The sequence below is a fragment of the Montipora capricornis genome, chromosome 11 (assembly GCF_036669925.1).
Source record: "Montipora capricornis isolate CH-2021 chromosome 11, ASM3666992v2, whole genome shotgun sequence".
NCBI lineage: Eukaryota > Metazoa > Cnidaria > Anthozoa > Scleractinia > Acroporidae > Montipora > Montipora capricornis.
Genome location: NC_090893.1, coordinates 39835664 through 39850285, shown reverse-complemented (window position 1 = coordinate 39850285; position 14622 = coordinate 39835664). Strand labels below are relative to the sequence as shown.

Genomic DNA, 14622 nt, shown 5'->3' with positions numbered 1-14622 from the left:
GATCTGGGAGATGGAAGCAGAACGCCGGAAAATCGAAGGAATTGTTATGAGCCATTGAAAACGATGGTTTCGTCTTGAAATAAGACGCGAACGCATTTGAATTGAAATAGCATCGATGCTAATAAACGCCATATCGCTGTGTTTGTTCGGTGAAAGAGGGCCTGAATTCACTTATTCAAATATTATTATCTTTGCGGCCTTTTTGTTGCTAGAAAAACGTGACACGTGACAGCAACCCAGTTGTTAAGAAACTGATGTGTCCATGAAGCACTCAACCTAGAATTAATCCCATTTTCAATTTTTTTTCTCTTGGTAGTCAATTTTAACCATAAATTAAAAACACATACCCTAACAAACTTCACCGTAATACACAATTCTTTCATAGTTGTTTGCTGTCCTTTTGGTCTTTTAATTACTTTGGCACAGTTACTGTCATGCTATAATTATTTATTTCAGTGTAAGGCTTCGAGAACAATGTGAGTTTAATAAACAGCCGTCTTTTCCAAATCCCGAGAAATGGTATGGTTGTCACTCAAAGGCTCGAGGACTTGAGCTAACCGAGTAAAACTCAATTGATTGTTGGAGGAACTGAAATTGCCTGATTGCCGCTGCTAAGGTTATTGATTGGATTAGAAAGCTCGTGCCACCCTTTCGACCAATGAGAAGCGAAACCAAAACAATTGAGCCTTGCACGAGAGTATTTTCCTGCGCTTTTAGTAAATTAGAAGGAGTTGCTTTGAATCATTCTGATTGGTTCAGTTCGGGGTTTGTACCTATTGTGTTTTGTCCACGCGATTACTTTGATTTACAACGGGTAATGGAAACTCGCTTCATTATCCTGGTGAAATTAAAGGGAAATACATATCCCAACTGCATGAACGCAAAATGCATTACGGCGGTTACCAGTTACACGCGCAGTTAACAATTCTTTATTATCAGATCGAATCGTTAGAAAGACTCCCAGTTTATCATCATTACAGGGATTATCAGTCACAAGCGCCCCTCAACGACCTTTTTTCATTTTCAGGAAACTAAATTTTGGGTGGACGTCAATACAATGTTTCATTGACGACCATTCAAATTTTGTTTGGAACAATAAAATGAAAAGTCGTTGAGGGGCGCGTGTAACTGATAATCCCTGTAATGACGACAAAGTGGGAGTCTTTCTAATTGAAAGCAAACTACGGTGACAAACATAAGGCTAAACAAGCGCATACCTGAAATGCATATACATAATACACATGTAAAACATATTAATAAAGATACAGCTTTTCGATGGTAACGTATTCACTTAAGGATGGCGGAAGATCACGAAATGAATACGTTAAATGAATACGTTAGCAGCGAAAAGTTGTATCTTTATGGGGACATATTCTCTTTTGTTTTGTATTGTATTACCTCCTTTTGTTACTATCAATATTACCTCATAAGCTACTCAAATTATTGTTATATATTTCAAAAAATTTAGCTAACGGTAACCGTAACTTCTGAAGTTGTCTGTTGAGACATACAAAAAGACGTCAAGTCCCTAAAAATTTATTTCAGTTGTGCGCTTGTTTAGCCTCATGTTTGTCATCGCAGTTTGCGTTCGATTTCTAATCAAGGTTCGTCGGCCAAAGACGAAAAGTATCTTTCCTACAAAGGAGTGGTTTTTTAAAGACACAATCAACATTGCTTTGCTTTGATAAACAGAGGCAACAGCAAATCGAAAGTGGTTGTGACCAGGGGCCGAAACTTTACAGGCCATTTTCGGGTGTCACAATGTCTTCTGTATCTCAAGAACAGAGGGGAGTTAAGTCGTCAAACTTTACAGACATGTTTCTTTTAACTGGCTTAAAAACATGTTAAAAGATCGGCTTTCCAAAACAAGTGCGTGGTTAGCAGTTTCACAAACGGTCAATGTAAAACGCAGACTGCGGACTGCAGACCGGGAGTAAAATGCGGACTGAGGCTATAATTTAACTGTTGAAAAAGCCCAAAGGCATTAGAAATGCTACCAGTTAAGCCTAAATATTGTTTTAGGCCTAATTAGGCCCAAGGTAAGCATTTCTAAAGGGTTTGGGATTTTTCAACAGTTACGTTATAACCTTAGTCTGCATTTTACCGCTGGTCTGCAGTCTGCGTTTTACACTGACCGGTTTCACAAATGGCTTTTCGGGCCCGAAAAATTTTGAGGACTTTCGAGAACCCAGAACGGATCTGCCACAGTCAGGTGGGACACTCTATGACAAATACACAACAAAGCGTTACGCTGGCAAGGTGAAGATACTTCATGACCGCGACGGTCATTAAAAACTAACAAATCCCGAACATGTGCTTCGGATTAAATAGTTCTAAGGAGTTACTAAACACTTCAAACGATATACTTAGGGAGCATGAAACGATCGATTATCGTCTCCCTGTTCGGCCCCAAAGTTTTTTTGTTATGTATTTACCATGAAGTGTCCTACCTGACTGTGGGGGTCCCTGTGGGGGTTCAGTTCCAACCGTTCGGAAATGCCCTCCTACATTTTGCTTCCGATTCATCCCCGGTCCTTCACGGCCACAGTATACAAACTGAACGCCCGCCTGATATCAAGCCCACAGTTTAATGCAGTTTCATTATTTCATTTCATTTCATTTGTGCATAAGGGGAAAAGCCTTCAATTTGCAAGAGGATCGTAATAAAATGCTGGTCTTAATAGACCGAATGCATAAATGGCGGCCAAAAAAATGTTCTTTTCTTAGTCGGGCGACCGACTCTAGGTTTACCAATGTAATTCTTCGCAAATGTCCGTCACGTGCAATGGGCAATACCGCAGATATGTAGTGAAGGCTCAATGTTCATTCCGCTTCATTTTAATTTCTCTTCGATAACCTTAGAAGAGATTCTCTGTGATGGTAGGCATACATTACAGGTATGGCAGAAGCGAGTTACGGTCTTAGGTCCAATACGCTCAAACCACTTACAAACGCACAGACTGTTCGTGGTAGACCCACATCAGAACTCGAAAATGAGCCTGCATATATTTCGAAAGGGGTCGTTCCGTGAACTCTTAGCAAATATCTCAAATGTTGCTATCAAGCTCTTGCAAGTTCTAAAGAGATCAGTTGAGCAGTCATTGAGTACAAAATATGTGCAAACTATGACTAGCAATGACAGAAGTACATTAAGGAACTTTACTCGAAATTTTGACGCTGGCTTGTGCAAGCTGATATTTCTGATATTTGATAATCAGCATAATTGCACGGAGGACAACGCCAACAAGAAAGCCGTCTTGTTGGATGAGAGAGAAGCCACTTACCGAAGCGAAGATGCAAGTAACTTCTTTAATTTTATGACTGTCATGATCATTATTTCATATATTTTGTACAATGTATCAAGTGGGTTCTCAGTTCTATCAGTTTCTTTTTGTACTGCATTAGTTTTCTGTGTAATCATGTACGTTCGCATGTTGTATACAATTGCGTTATCAACACGGCAGGTATTTTTTGCAGGTTGCAGGTTGAAATTTAATTATAACTCGATAGACTTACCGTGACTTTTACATGAAAAGCTAACATTAGGCCTAAAAACTTTTCTTAGGCCTAATTAGGCCTAAGGTTAGCTATTCATGTAACAGTCACGGTAAGTCTATGGAGTTATAATTAAATTTCAACCTGCAACCTGCAAAAAATACCTGTCGTTACCAACGAGCAATGTTAAATGTTCTGGGAAAATGTGATGTATTAGGGGAGGCAATGCAGCCATTTGTACATCATTAACATGATGGCGTAGTGAAAATAAATATAGAGAGGAATTGAGATCTCGTTATGCTAAATTTGTGTATTGTAACCATAACTGTGTTGTACGTGAATGCCATGTGTCGAGACGTCATGATCGCAAACCTAGTAGGATTGTGAAGAAGCTGAAACGTCTGTCGCAGAAAAGCAGAAAGCTGAGGGTTTTTTTGTGGAATTAGATTCTTAAGATCACTCCTTTGTCGTCAAAACTTCGTGGTTACATCAGTTCCAGGCTGAGAAGTCAAATGAAAAGAAGGCGAATAATTGCCAGTCATAAATTTCGTCAAACAGTACGTTTGACTTGGTTTGGAAAATACACTGGAACACGAAAACGCGTGATTCTGAAGAAATATCAAGTGTTGGACACATGTTGTGGACGAATGAGTTTGTACAAGACGATGCTGTGCTAAAATAAATCTATGTAATGAAGTAGAAACAAATCCTGGGTCTCCAGTGAATAATATTTATCCAACCTTACAGTAAAGGCACCATAGAGTCAAGGTGATATAACAGTATTTGGTGCGAATGCTGGGAAACAATGCGTTGCTATGAGTTTGTGTGCTTTGATTTATAATAATATCAAAGGAATTAATACATGTAATGACCTGGTACAAATTATGGAAATGGTAATGAATTGTATTCTACACTGTCACAATGTACAAGGAAGGTGTATTTAATGAAAACAGAATTACCAGCTATGATTGCTATGTCTGAGAAAAATTACCAGCTTAATTATAGTGACAGCTACACAGGTAATCTACATAACAGTGATTCAATAATTCAGGGATATCAGTACAGTACACCTATAGACAGTGCATTTGAATCACTCTTGTCACAAAATTATTCTTCATTTATTCTGACAATAGGATGTATTGGTGTTAGTATCTATCATACTGATAATGGGAGTTATAAGATTTTTGATTCTCATGCAAGAGATGAATATGGTAGAAGTCATCCCCAAGGTTCATGCGTACTATTAGAAGTACCATCCATTCAGGGCTTAGTACAGTATTTCCAGGCTATGATCCTTAGCAGCACATGTGTGGCCACAGCCCGACTTACGATCCTCGATCGTCTTGTTTATGTGCTAATTGACCTCACTAGCCTCGTTTGCATAGATAAATAGAAAAGAAAGGTTGCTTGAGAGCGAGGCTATTGAGTCTCATTAGCACATAAACATTTTTGGCCGCCATTTATGCATTCGGTCCATAAAAGCCCATTCGAACGCAACTCAACGTCCGGTAAGCTTGTCTTCATTCTGGATACATTCTTTGATCCATAATAACTCATTTCTTACTATCTATAAATCTTTATGCATATCAAATATTTATGTTATGTCTTAATTAACTTAACGACTTTCCGAATTACGGTAGAATGAATGAATTAGATAACAATCTTTCTCTATCAATATATGGTCTTTCCCCATCACAGTCACAAGTGGGCTTATTTTTAGATACACTTTTCGCGGGAAAACAAACAAAGGGCCGCCAATTTTAACCAATCAGATGAAGCGATGTCACGCGTGACTGCTTTGCCATGTTTTTTCAGGGAAATGACAACTGAATTTCGCGGGAACGGGTATTCTAAAAATAGACTCATTTGTGACTGTACTGGGGAACCCACCCATGGCAGAAGAACACTAGTACTCTTATCTAATTTGCGCACAGTAAATACATAAAACTACGATACGCTCATTACATTTTTGTTTTCGTTTTTGATCAGTTAGGCATAAACCACTGATGTCGATGATAACTCCTTTTTTTGGGTGTATTGGAGGGGATTCTATCTGGCTGCTGTCATAAGTTATTTCTCAAGCATATAGGTTAGAGTTCTACAGACCGAGGTTTCCTTAAGTGTACAGTAGCTATGATCCTCGCAGTTATGAACGCAGTTTTAGCAATAGCTTAGAGAAGCCTGAAAAACCGCTGCGACGCTCTGACCAACTGCGCTATAGAGCCACTGACGTAAGGAGCTGGTCATTTGTGGCTTCTCATGCAATGAATGAACCAACGAATGAAATGATATATGAAATGAGTCATACATTAAATTGCGGATATGAAATCAAGTGGAGCTATGATTCTCGCAATTATGAACGCAATTTTAGCAATAAAATTTTTTTACTCGTAGAGATTTCTTTATTAATGGAGATGTTGAAATCTGTTTATCAACGCACAGCAATATCCTTTCTTGGTATTTTCACAGTTGTCATGTGATTTCAGACGATCGCACACTACTGTAGACCCTAGTAAATCGGCGATAATCACAGAGGATGCCGGTCACCTTAAAAGTGTTAGTAAATGGTTAATCTTATTTTCCTTCAATAGCGTCTCTATTAACGAGTAAATTGCCTGACGTTCAGCACGGTTAAACACAGGCCGTATGATTTGCAACAGGGTATGTCATGCGAGTGCAACAAGTGGAACAAAAACATTTCCTGAGCAACATACCGTCTTTCCACATGCGTGTAAAAACTTTTGTACATTATTTCCCGTTGTTTGCAAGTCTGTGACTTGAAATGAACAAATCTTTACTCAAATAGAAAGGTCTTTCTATAATTCAGACGAAAAACTTATTAGGGTAACAGTTAAACTCTATCAGGGTTTACATAAATATGCGTCTGAACCAAGAGCTGCTACTTCCACTGTCACCCTCCCGGATTCTCTAAGAAATGCGCTTTTAAACTGCTATAGCCATTCCGGCAAACACAGTACAGAATTTTCTTCGTTCCAAGTTTAAACAAGTTTATTCACACATACATATCTCACTCACACATACGCTTCGGATACAACATGAATATAGTACTCAAGCTCTGTGGTGGACGCAAACTTTGGTCTTTTATACCCATTGGGGTAACGTTTCCGGTACACGACGCTCTGGGGAGAGTTGTTTGGTCGAGATACATCGCAGAGAACTCTGTATTGTTGCCAAGGAGGAGTTACCGTTTCACTCCATCTTTGTCTCGGGGGCTGGAAGGAAGAGAACTCGCTTTAAGATGTGGGAAACGTGAATTAAATGGTGCCAGGCCGTAGGAACAGTGATTCTGTTCTGCTTGCCACGCTGAGGGTTCTAGCCTAAACGATGTTCCATTGAGGTTAACACTTTTATCGCCTTTGCGGTTTTCATAAACAAGCGTTCGTACCGACGATCCTCTGGACATTCTGTTGGGGGTAGTGACCGGAGGTTTTGTACCAGAAAAATTGTTGTCAATACTTTGAAAACTCGGCTGGCTCGGCATGGACTTCCCTGCCGCCTTTTCGAGCCTGCCACGTGGGTCTTCAATGTCACTTGTTGCATCATCCTCGCTGCCATCACTCGGACTCGGTAATCGCTGTTTCTTCTCGAACTCGATTCATTGGAATCTGTGCAGCTTCGCCAGGTATCTTCCCCTAAAACCTCAAGATTAGAATATCTCGTGCTTGCTTCAAGTCTCCTGTCACACTTTCCGATGCCCTCGTATCTGCATTTTTGGGACAAAGTTAAAGTATCCTTGGCAACCTTGTTCGTGTTTTCTATCTTTTCTGGTTGCATAGTATTCCCACGGCCCCTTTGCAAATGACCTCTAAAAGAAGAATTCGGGCTTACACATTTGACATATTGTTTATATACCTTTCTAAGCTCGTTCTCACTATTTGCTGTCCTTTCACTGTCGCTTAGATATATTACCTTGAAGCCGGAGTTTATCCTTGCCAGATCGCTTTGGTAAGGATTGAAATTCTGAATATGCTCCAAGCAATCAGGTACGAAGTCGTGAATCAAATCTTCGTATTTCTTTTCCACAACAAGGTCGCCCCTTGCGCTTGGTACTTCAGCAGCGCATTTTGCTGATCTTCTCAGCCACTCTTCTCCGATAGTCGGTTCTGAACGGAATAACAACGTACGGAAAGCGTTCTTCATTCTTTGAATTTGCGCTCTAGCTGCGTCGACATTCCTCAAACTGTGAAGCGTCTCGTTTTTGCGGAGTCAATGGCCCGCGATTGACGCTAAATATGCAGTCCTTTCTTCTGAGAGCTTCTCTCTATCAGACACTTGTTTGCGAATTTTGAACGAACTCAAAGCCATCTTACACTCTAAGTCAGCAATTAAATGGAGACCCCTTCTTGAAATCCTACTTTAGCAACGCGAATATTGTGTATTTAGAGCGAATTGGTGATTAAAACATGCGATTTTTTCATTAAGTAAACAAGACGAAAAGTAAACTTCCTTATACATTCAATGTTTGATAATTTGACAAGAGATTCCGGTAATTACGAAATCAGTGTGTCAATTTTTTCTTAGCTCAATGTGCTTCAACCAAAATTGCGTGATTGGGTTAATTATTGGGGAGGGGTGTGCGGGTGAAAGTATGTTTTCCTTGATTGGGAAACTAAACAAACGTTTCTTTTCCTTATGTCCGAAATATGTGAGGTACATTATTGAGTTTTGAGCCACAGATGGTTTCGACCAAAAAGAAATATCTACTAGCCGGTTTGCAGTGCCCCATCAAATGACTAAATATAATATGAAATTCATTTATCCTTTTTTATAATCAGTTCGGCCTTCAGGCAAATTAAAGGGGATGGTTTGAGACATGGTATCTGATGCAGTTTCCGAATTTAGGCAGGAAAGAGGCATTTTTGATCGCACAAGTAAAGGCTGAATGTCCAGAATCTTTTTCGTCTTTTATGCAGTTTACTGTTTTGACCGATATTTATTGCGTCTTTTAGGCGAACAGAAATAATTCCCAGTGGTTTTGCGCAAACCTCGAGCTCGAGCTAGAAGCTCGACCTAAGCAGAAGACGTACAAGCTTTCTCAACATTACCTAACGGGATATGGTTATGGCTGTTATCGATATTAAAATTGTTGCAATAAAACGAAAACATACATTTTCTTGTTTTTTTTTCCCCAACCTTTGTCTTTATGTAGACTCCTCAATCTGTGGCAATGCGTTGAGGTTCCTGTGGGTTGAAAAAAGAAAAGAATTACAAAAAAAAAAAAAAAAAAAAAGTCGAATAAGCTAAAATGAACTAATTCCACAGCATGGTTACTTGTTCATTTACAAGAAGCTACATTAATTGGTTTTACCTACTACTAGTAAATCATTCCCCGGATAATAGTGAAACCTATCTTTTGAAAAATTCAGACTAAATAAATTATTCAGTATCAAATGGATAAGCGCCTTCAGAACCAATGGAGTTGTTCATCAGATATAATGGTTTTTCCATGAGACGACACTTCTCCATCCTAGCGCGCTCACCACAGGCCTACCAACACACTGTCTTCCCAACTGGCCATTTGTCTAGGTTTAATCCCGCCCCGACATAACCCAGGCATAACTTTGGTGATTGTACGAGAACTCGTGTTTTGCTGTTGGTCATAGCGTAGGCTTAAATTAATAAGGCAAACGGCCTGAAAATGGCATTTTTTCGCTAATAACTCTTTGAAAGCAAAAAGCAGGGATGCCTCTTGGAAACCTCTGATAGGAAACTATGGAAACGTAACACCATCTCAACCGATAGCCCATTGGCAAAACTCTCGCGCCTGAGATGAATGTTCGTACAGTGGTTCATTCGCTGACGTTCTGCGCACACCAACCATTTCAATCGTTTTACAAGAGGGAACGACGGACAATGTAATAAGAAAACCGTATCAAAATATGAATTCGCGTTATAAACACTCAAGACCCTTCTAGTTTGATTAAAGTGGCTTACTTACCCCGCGAGAAAGAAACTGGTCTGAACGACGTTAAAGATGAAAGACCAAGCGAAACAAATTATTCTCAAGGAATGGAAAAAAAAGTACAAAAATGTAAAACACGTGCATGTATTGCGTGCACAAGCGTGCTGAACGTGCTCAGAGTTTTTTTTCCCGCCTTTTTCCGCCTTAAATGCCCGCTGCACAAATAAGTCAAAGCTGAGCAAAGCGCCTCGCGAGGCAGCTGTAGCTCAACCATTTCTTTACGTGTACGGCGAGATTTTGGTGAGATCTTCTCCTTGTGAGGCAGTGAGAAAAGTTCCAATATTTTTGATATTTTCTCGAGGTAAATTCCCCATCATGAGCGACTCTTTTGAAAAATTGGCTGAGACTGGCCTGTCAATCATCAAATAAAATCGAATGTCCGAATCAGGTGTCTTCCCAACTTGGAGTTGAAGATGGCGTCCGAAATGAAATGGATGGCACTTCTTGCTGTTTTTTTTTTACTTCGACAAATCCGTCGTAGAGGAAAAGCTGGCCGCAAGAAGATAACGGCAAGAGAATGCATTGCAACAAATAAACGACAAGCAGCATACCCTTACCTGCTTGGGGGTCTTCTGCATTTAAGGTGGCTCAAACCAGTTTCAACACTTTTAAGAGACCCTTTTATTAGAAAGATTGTCATTCCAACACTTTATCACGTAACACCAATGTTATGGTACCATGTAAAACATCAATTATTGCTGAACAAGGTGCAGTCCTTTTTGTGACGTATTAAGTTACCATGGCAACAGGAAAGCCTTGCAGAAACACCCTATATTTTGGCCTTAGTGGCTTATATCTCAAAAACGAACTGGATGACCCCCATTTTTTATTGCACAAAAGTGATCAACAGACCCAGGTGAAACTCTCTGCAAAGTTTAAAAAAAAAATGTGGAGCAGATTCAGAGCTACCTTAAATTTTTAATTATTTAAGGTGGCTCTTAAACATGCTTCACATAATTTTTTTAAACTTTGCAGAAAGTTTTATCATGGCACGTTGATTGCATTTCAGAAATGGGGGTCACCGAGTTGGTTTTTTCAGATATAAGCAACTAAAGCCAAAATATGGGGTGTTTATGCAGAGCTTTCTTGTTGCCACGCTAACGTTTTACATCACAAAAATGACCGAATATTTTTTAGCAATAACTGGTGTTTGATCATAACATTGCTGTCAAGTGATAAAGTGTTGTAATGTCAATCCTCCTATTGAGAACGTTTCTTTCAAGTGTTGAAACTCGTTTGAGCCACCTTAACTATCGCAATCCAGGCTACCATTAAAGCAATGATATCGTTGATGTCCCCTGTTGTCATGAATGTACCAACTAGGCCCCAGTTGCTCAAAGGATGGATAACGCTATCCACCGAATAAATCACTATCCATTGGATAGCGCGATTGATCTCGCTGTTACTTATCCACTGGATAGTGATTTATCCGGCGGATAGCGCTATCCATCGTTTGAACGACTGGGGCAAGAGCCTCATTGGTTGTCAAAACAAAGGGCCTTTTCTTCCTGTGGTTGGTAGGGCTTAAAGAGCCATTAGAGCGGTTTTCAATTGAGTGTCGAAAGTAATTAGCGAATTGCTTTGGTTTTGCATCACTTCACTCAAACGTTGGTTCAAAGTTCTTGCGCCATTTTTTCAAGCAATTAGAAGTGAAACACAAACCAGTCGTGGCTCGCGCGTGCAGATTTTCCCGCGCTTTGTGTCGGCTGCATGTAATTACTTCGAGTTTTGATTGGTTTACTGGATTGTCTCCGTCCTTTTTGATTGGCCAAAGTAATTACTTTGGTTTTGGTTTTACGACACTCGATTGAAACTCGTTCTAATTTTTCCTATTAATCAAACCCATTGTCTTGGGTTAATGGGACCGAGAGTACAGAGAGAACTCAATTACAGAGCTTCAGCTGCGACGACGGCAGTGCCAGAAGTACCGTCAGTTAAAAGTAACCTTTTGCTCCGTCTTGACTATTTTGCCACCATTCAGTCTTCTTCGCGCCGTCAGTGCAGTATTAGACGTGGTACACTATAACTGCATCGGTAGAATCATCCTTGAACAAATGTATACTAAAATGAAAGATTGACTATCGTTTAATCGCGGTATGTGTCTTCTTGACAAATACTGCATTTGTCCAAGCCAGGTTGATCATCTGCCAAGCCGAAATTTGTTGGAACTTTTTTTGCCAACAAAAGCCGTTCTTGAGAACAATACTTACAGCATTCATTGTATCCATGTTTAATTTACGAAATTTATAATGAGAAACAAATTAATGTATGATATATCAGGATCTGGTCCGGAGAATTTATGAAAGAAATATTTACGTACCTATAATGCACTTATCAATGTTAAGCCCTAGGGAGGGGGGGCTTTGACTGTGAGGTCTGTCCCCAGGGTGGGGATTTTGATCGTGCTACATATTCCCAGGGTGGGGAATTTTGACATGGCCACCATCTTGGATAATGAGGAAGGCTTGGAAATCAACCTTGTTCCCAAGGCTTTTCCCTCCCAAGGTAATGAGGGAAAGGCCCTGGGAACGAGGTTGCCTAAGAGCAACTCCGCCATCTTGGAAAATTCCCGGAAGGCGCTCAAATGAACTTCCCACATTTTTGAGAGGTGGCTCAACCAGAGGTGAGTGGCACATACATTGCATTCTTACTGTGTGCAGCAAAGTCTATTAAAAGGGCATTATTTTGGCCACCTTTACTCGCCCGTAAGTGAGCTGTCTCCCTTTTAACTTGTCTTCACACAACCACATTTACATCTTTTCTCCATTAGAGATGACAAGTATAAAAATCTGGAGGACACCACTGCCCTGCCGTGCGAAATATTCTCTTCCGGTTCTCGCCAGCGTTTCAAAAACGTGCGTGCTTAAACTCGCTAATTCCCTAATAAGGAGCGTAAGCACGAGACGCTTTTGAGATGTGGACGGCAACCGGAAGTGAGCTGTTTTCCTTTTTGCTTCTTTTGACACTACCACATTTCTATTTTTAAGTATCTTTTCACTATTTCAGTTGATTAGTTTAAAACTCTAAGAGACACTACTGTCTTGACATGCGAAATGTTTGGTCCCCGAATAGCGAATAGTGAATAGTCGCGAATAGCGAACAGCGAATAGTCACGAATAGCGAATAGTACGAACAGTGCGAATAGTGGCGAATAGTGACGAATAGTCGCGAATAGTGACGAATAGTCTTCAATAGTCACCGCCTTATGCTGAACAATCTCGTAATCAAAGCAAATAATATGCTCACCTGTCGTCGAACGAGAGTTTCGTGCATGCTTTTACAAACACTCTAAAGAAGAACAAACGTCAAAATGCAAAAATATAAATCACTTTCATTAATACATCAAGCTCATGATCATCTCCTCGCACAGTGGCGCCCGAACATAAATTTTAGATACTCACATTTCATCATCCTCATCTGTGCTGTCCGATCCGGCGAGACACGTTCTGTAAAAAGGAATAAAATCAAAATGTGAGGCAAGTGGTTTGTGATTAAAGAGACAAACGAGCTACTCTGATAACCTTTGCGCTAATTAATTATCCAAATAAGCAACAGGACTTCAGTGCATTTATTACCGTTTCTTCTCAGGGCTCAAGCTGTCTTTCGCCGACACATCTCTGCTTTTTAGCGGGAAAATCCATCCAACGTTGCTGGAAGTACTGGGTAGCAAATTTTCGTCATTTCGTCACAATCCCCCCCCCCCCTCCACTCTTATTTGCCACTATTTGTTACTATTCGCGACTACTCGCCATTATTCGTACTATTCGCTATTCGCCATTCGCGACTATTCGCTGTTCGCTATTCGCGACTATTCGCTATTCCGGTTTTCCAGACACCCGAAATGTTTACTTCTGGTTGCTTGCCGTCCGCGTCTCAAAAACCTTGTGTGCTCAAGATCCCTAGTGAGCTTACGAATGCGCATTTTTGAGACGCGGACAGCGACCGGAAAGGAGACATTTCATGTGCCCACATTTTTTTTACTAATCGTCTCTAATGGAGAAATGATACTTAGCGATGTAAATGTAATTATGTGAAGAAAAGTTAAAAGGGTAAACAGCTCACTTCTGGTTGCCGTCCGCGCCTCAAAAACGCGCGTGCTTAAGCTCCCTGTTTTAACGAAAACACCACGAAACAAGAATATCATTGGTTAAAAAAGGAAAAGTAATCGTGCTGCACGTGCAGCACGCATTTTAGCACAAATTCATGCGGTCCTCTGCACCGCAAACCATTGGCTCAGTTGGTTGAGCACCGGGCTGTTACGCGGGAGGTCGTGAGTTCAACTCCGGCCGGACCAACACTCACGGTCTTTAAATAACTGAGGAGAAAGTGCTGCCTTTGTAATTACATCTGCAAATGGTTAGACTCTCTAGTCTTCTCGGATAAGGACGATAAGCCGGAGGTCCCGTCTCACAACCCTTCAATGTTCATAATCCTGTGGGACGTAAAAGAACCCGCACACTTGTCGTAAAGAGTAGGGCATGTAGTTCCCGGTGTTGTGGTCTGTCTTCTGTGGTGTATCATGGTTGGGAGGGTAAATGCTCGGAGATATTAGCTACACCAAACTGCTCTAAAATGTCCGAGGGTAAGTTGATATGACATGACCAACGACGTGAAATCACCAAATTTAAGGTTTTGCCGACAACGCGAGCGTACAAATGTGAATCTTTCAGTCTTCATTTTTAACTCTGAAACCACTCGTACCAATTCATTTTAGCATACTTCGCCCACATTGTACGACGCGAACGAGATGGCCTAACCGCGAGAAACTTACCATAGTTAAAAGTTATATTTTGAGGTGAAGTTGTCGTCGCCGTTCCTGTCGTACGGCAACATGAGGCGAGCTTTCCGAATGCCAGGACAATGGTGTCTCCCAGAGTTTTAATAATATTTAATCGTCTCTAGTGAAGACAAGTTAAAAGGGAAAACAGCTCACTTTCCGTCAATTGCGAGCTCTCTCTGCCATATCTTTTTCAGATGTTCACTCCAAGCAGTTTAGAAGGACAATTTTCTGCTAAACCCTCAAGTTGTGCTGATAAGAAATGCATACGCACTAAATTGGAAAATCTTGATTAAACACATTCAACAAATTTTCAAAATATGTAATTAAAAGAATTAAAAGAACCCAGAGAAAAGCTTTTCATAAT

At 40.4% G+C, this 14622-nt stretch overlaps 2 protein-coding genes and 1 pseudogene across 2 annotated transcripts in view; 2 read left to right on the top strand and 1 right to left on the bottom strand.

The window, feature by feature from the left end:
- Positions 1–14622, top strand: part of LOC138024287 (lactadherin-like) — a 296558-nt gene that overhangs the window by 233341 nt on the left and 48595 nt on the right. The window lies entirely within an intron of this gene.
- LOC138024267 (single-stranded DNA-binding protein 3-like) overlaps positions 1–14622 on the top strand; it is a 699715-nt gene that overhangs the window by 647212 nt on the left and 37881 nt on the right. The gene's annotated exons all lie outside the window — the stretch shown is intronic.
- LOC138024750 (uncharacterized) overlaps positions 14591–14622 on the bottom strand; it is an 8500-nt pseudogene continuing 8468 nt past the window's right edge.